This window comes from Alosa sapidissima, chromosome 3 (genome assembly GCF_018492685.1).
Source record: "Alosa sapidissima isolate fAloSap1 chromosome 3, fAloSap1.pri, whole genome shotgun sequence".
NCBI lineage: Eukaryota > Metazoa > Chordata > Actinopteri > Clupeiformes > Clupeidae > Alosa > Alosa sapidissima.
The window spans coordinates 17982725-17988724 of record NC_055959.1 but is presented as its reverse complement, the minus strand read 5'-3'; positions in this window follow the sequence as shown (position 1 = coordinate 17988724).

The following is a 6000-nucleotide window of genomic DNA, read 5'->3' as shown; positions in this document are numbered from 1 at the left end:
TCTCTGGTTTGCTTTCATTGGACCATGTTTGATAGGTACTGACCACTGCAGACATCCCACAAGAGCTACATTTTTTGGTGATTAGGCCCTTGTCAACTTCAAAGACAAAATGTTCACTTGCTGCCTAATATATCCCACCCACTAAAAGGTGCCATGACAATTAGCTTTTCACTTCACCTGTCAGCAGTCATAATTTTCTGGCTGATCAGTAAATTGATACCAAAGTCCGTCTTGCCACTGTTGTTTAAAGTATAAACTGATACTCTGACAGAACATAAACTAACATAAACTGGTTGTTGACTAAACTCTGTTGACACCACAAGACAGACTTTTTGAAAGGCATTTTGAAATCTGCAGATTGATGTCAGAGTTCTACTGCAGGAAGGTTAGGCCTACACCATAAATTGCGCGTGCTGCTGCCCAGTTTGCTAGTTTGCTTCTGGTACGTTTAACCTTCTGTAAAATATTAAGCAAACGTTGGTTAATAGTAGTAGTATTTCCTGGATGGCAAAACAGGGATCAGCTCGCCCAAACTTTTCAATCATGGTGAAATAGCTTACCCTACTGATTGATACGACTGAAACTATCCCTAACTAGCTTGAGGAAAATTTACGATCAAAGACGTGTCTGCTCTACAGACGACCTTCAGATTGGAGACACGACAATGCACCATTCCTTTAGTAGCCTACTATAAGATTAAATTGACGCCGTGATGAGATTGACGCTCAGATCCACTGAAATATCTGGCTATTACACAACTATAGGCTATGAATACAGCCCATACGAATAGCGGAGAACACCGCGTTCTCGAGAATGTGTTGTAGCTAATGTAGCGATCCAAAACAACCTGACATTATTTGATATGTTTAAATCTGTGTTTAAAACGGTCAAATCAGCGGTTTACGTCAATGATAATAAATGCTTTAATACAGCAATAGCAGACATTCAGACAAATAAATAAATCAATCAATCAATAAATAAATAAACATTGAATAACTTCAAATGTAGGGGTATGATATCGATAATGGTCTATTATAGGCTATTTGTTTTACCATGGGGTATAGGGCAAATTATGGTTTGTTTTCAGTGCGTAAATTAGGTAAGTAAGGCTATCAAGTAGCCTTCAACAGCAAGAGCATCAGAAATAGCCGTAATGGTGTTACGTAAGAATAGAACATGCAATCCAAGCAAAACTAGCCTATACTATCCTAATTGCCAGTACGCAAACTCGGGATATTGCGCACGCAGGAGCCTCTATTACAAAATACAGAGTTAGATACAAACGGCTTAATAATCTAAGATATTGCAAAACTGACCTCTCTTGGTGATGTCAGCGTGCCATCCACATCAAATAAGCACAAGATATTTCTGTTTGAGGAAAAGCAACGTATCTCGTCCATCGGATACCAAAGTCCGTCTTGCCACTGTTGTTTACTCTGACAGAACATAAACTAACATAAACTGGTTGTTGACTAAACTCTGTTGACACCACAAGACAGACTTTTTGAAAGGCATTTTGAAATCTGCAGATTGATGTCAGAGTTCTACTGCAGGAAGGTTAGGCCTACACCATAAATTGCGCGTGCTGCTGCCCAGTTTGCTAGTTTGCTTCTGGTACGTTTAACCTTCTGTAAAATATTAAGCAAACGTTGGTTAATAGTAGTAGTATTTCCTGGATGGCAAAACAGGGATCAGCTCGCCCAAACTTTTCAATCATGGTGAAATAGCTTACCCTACTGATTGATACGACTGAAACTATCCCTAACTAGCTTGAGGAAAATTTACGATCAAAGACGTGTCTGCTCTACAGACGACCTTCAGATTGGAGACACGACAATGCACCATTCCTTTAGTAGCCTACTATAAGATTAAATTGACGCCGTGATGAGATTGACGCTCAGATCCACTGAAATATCTGGCTATTACACAACTATAGGCTATGAATACAGCCCATACGAATAGCGGAGAACACCGCGTTCTCGAGAATGTGTTGTAGCTAATGTAGCGATCCAAAACATTATTTGATATGTTTAAATCTGTGTTTAAAACGGTCAAATCAGCGGTTTGCGTCAATGATAATAAATGCTTTAATACAGCAATAGCAGACATTCAGACAAATCAATCAATCAATCAATCAATCAATAAATAAATAAACATTGAATAACTTCAAATGTAGGGGTATGATATCGATAATGGTCTATTATAGGCTATTTGTTTTACCATGGGGTATAGGGCAAATTATGGTTTGTTTTCAGTGCGTAAATTAGGTAAGTAAGGCTATCAAGTAGCCTTCAACAGCAAGAGCATCAGAAATAGCCGTAATGGTGTTACGTAAGAATAGAACATGCAATCCAAGCAAAACTGGCCTATACTATCCTAATTGCCAGTACGCAAACTCGGGATATTGCGCACGCAGGAGCCTCTATTACAAAATACAGAGTTAGATACAAACGGCTTAATAATCTAAGATATTGCAAAACTGACCTCTCTTGGTGATGTCAGCGTGCCATCCACATCAAATAAGCACAAGATGTTTCTGTTTGAGGAAAAGCAACGTATCTCGTCCATCGGATACCAAAGTCCGTCTTGCCACTGTTGTTTACTCTGACAGAACATAAACTAACATAAACTGGTTGTTGACTAAACTCTGTTGACACCACAAGACAGACTTTTTGAAAGGCATTTTGAAATCTGCAGATTGATGTCAGAGTTCTACTGCAGGAAGGTTAGGCCTACACCATAAATTGCGCGTGCTGCTGCCCAGTTTGCTAGTTTGCTTCTGGTACGTTTAACCTTCTGTAAAATATTAAGCAAACGTTGGTTAATAGTAGTAGTATTTCCTGGATGGCAAAACAGGGATCAGCTCGCCCAAACTTTTCAATCATGGTGAAATAGCTTACCCTACTGATTGATACGACTGAAACTATCCCTAACTAGCTTGAGGAAAATTTACGATCAAAGACGTGTCTGCTCTACAGACGACCTTCAGATTGGAGACACGACAATGCACCATTCCTTTAGTAGCCTACTATAAGATTAAATTGACGCCGTGATGAGATTGACGCTCAGATCCACTGAAATATCTGGCTATTACACAACTATAGGCTATGAATACAGCCCATACGAATAGCGGAGAACACCGCGTTCTCGAGAATGTGTTGTAGCTAATGTAGCGATCCAAAACATTATTTGATATGTTTAAATCTGTGTTTAAAACGGTAAAATCAGCGGTTTGCGTCAATGATAATAAATGCTTTAATACAGCAATAGCAGACATTCAGACAAATCAATCAATCAATCAATCAATACATAAATAAACATTGAATAACTTCAAATGTAGGGGTATGATATCGATAATGGTCTATTATAGGCTATTTGTTTTACCATGGGGTATAGGGCAAATTATGGTTTGTTTTCAGTGCGTAAATTAGGTAAGTAAGGTTATCAAGGAGCCTTCAACAGCAAGAGCATCAGAAATAGCCGTAATGGTGTTACGTAAGAATAGAACATGCAATCCAAGCAAAACTAGCCTATACTATCCTAATTGCCAGTACGCAAACTCGGGATATTGCGCACGCAGGAGCCTCTATTACAAAATACAGAGTTAGATACAAACGGCTTAATAATCTAAGATATTGCAAAACTGACCTCTCTTGGTGATGTCAGCGTGCCATCCACATCAAATAAGCACAAGATATTTCTGTTTGAGGAAAAGCAACGTATCTCGTCCATCGGATACCAAAGTCCGTCTTGCCACTGTTGTTTACTCTGACAGAACATAAACTAACATAAACTGGTTGTTGACTAAACTCTGTTGACACCACAAGACAGACTTTTTGAAAGGCATTTTGAAATCTGCAGATTGATGTCAGAGTTCTACTGCAGGAAGGTTAGGCCTACACCATGCAGCCTATACTTAGCCAATAGAGTTATTAAACTACCAACCGATGGGATTAATTATTTGAAATGCCCCCTGAGACAGGGTGAACATATCAATATCAAATGGCGGAGTGAAGGGATACGACTACCAGTAGTAGTAGTAGTAGACGTCCCTGTAAACCAAGATCACAGAAAAGTGTGTCATTACTGACATGATAATGATAACTAGATGTACCGCATAGCAGTACAAAATATGACCGCTCAGTCCTTTACATCCTCTCTGCGAAAATATTTTTTTGGTTTATATGTGTGTGTGTGTGAGAGAGTGTGTTATACAGTATTTGTAGCTCCTTTCCTTATCATCTTCTACCATCAACGTTCATTCCTAAACACCACTAGACTACTTCAACAAAGGTGTTTCAAGTAAGGAAGACCATGGAGCATCCTCTCCAGCTGTATCGCTGTGTGGGGCGGAAGCTGCACTGAATACAACAGGAAAGCCCTGCAGCGCATAGTGAACACAGCTGGAAGGATTATTGGTGCTTCACTCCCCTCTCTGAAGGACATTTACACCACCCACCTCACCCACAAGGCGACCAAAATTGTGAGTGATGCAAGTCACCCCGCTCACAATCTGTTTGATCTAATGCCCTCTGGGAAGAGGTACAGAAGCCTGCGCTCCCGCACTACCAGACTCACCAACAGCTTCATACACCAAGCTGTAAGGATGCTGAACTCTCTCCCTCCTCTCCCCCCTCCACCCTCAGCTACATAACATCCTGGACATTGGACCCACAATGGCCGCCTGCACTACTCCACTTGCACACTTGCACACTTGTACACTTTACAACTTGTTGTTGTTGTCCTGAAAACACAACACTTCTGCTGCCTTTACATAACTTGCACCACTATGCCACTTTCTTTCTTACTTAGGTCAAACAGAACTACCCAAGCCTTTTATTGGCCTGACTTTGCACTAGTATTTTTATTGACTGTCTATGCACAATTTCAACCAAATTTTGCTGCTCTTATTTTTTTCATTATTATATGTGCCTTCTTATTTACTTATTTACTTACCTTTTTGTTTACTTGAATGTTATGTTTGTCTGTGGACTTAAATTGGTAAAATATGTCTTGTCTTCACCGTGGGATAGTGAGAAACGTAATTTCGATCTCTTTGTATGTCTGGAACATGTGAAGAAATTGACAATAAAGCTGACTTTGACTTTGACTTTGACTTTGATGGTTTAGGCCACAAAGGCTAAACATAAAGTAAAGGGTCAAAGACATGACAAGCCTTTTTTGGGGTCGGATACATTTATTTAACAAAAAACAGAATTAAATACATATAGTATATAAAGTGAAACTTCATTATCTACTTTATTATTATACTTAGATTTAATGAAAATGCAGTGCAAAAATATAGAAATACTAATGTCATAAAGTGCAAAATTGTCATTCAGTGTAATGGTCCAGACTTTAATTTGACTATTACATCTTTAAATAAATATATAAAATACCAAACAAAATTACATTTTAATTTTCTTGGCACATTTTTATGAGTGTTGGGATTAAGATATTAAAAGGACATTGAGTTATTGTTATGTTTTGATATTGAAATCATTAGGGGACTAGATAGTCAGTTCATTATAGGTCATTCAGTGTCATGAGATCAATGAACCATATTAAAATCATATCATAACACTAACGTACGCTAATTGATGGTTTGCTGATGGAAGATATACAGCAGGGCATGGACCAGATACCTGTCTAAAGTGCATTCTAAATACTGGAAATATTGGAAATGCAGGATTTCCTTTACTGAATTTAAAATCATGCTCTACCAGCAATCCTTTGCTCAACACCACCATCTAGAGGCCGATGGGTGTACAGTCACTAAATTCATTTATTTTATAAGAGTAGAGTTAATGCTCTAACTCTACAATTCATACCACACAGTCTGTGTACACATATTTTGCGCGGTTGGGTTTATGTAAAGATTCTAGAGTAGGCCTACAGCAGCTGTGCTTGGGTAGGCCTACAGTTTTATAGTAGGCTATGCAGTGTGAGTGCGGACCAAGAACAAGAGGGAATAATGTCCAATGGCTTAAACATTGTCCT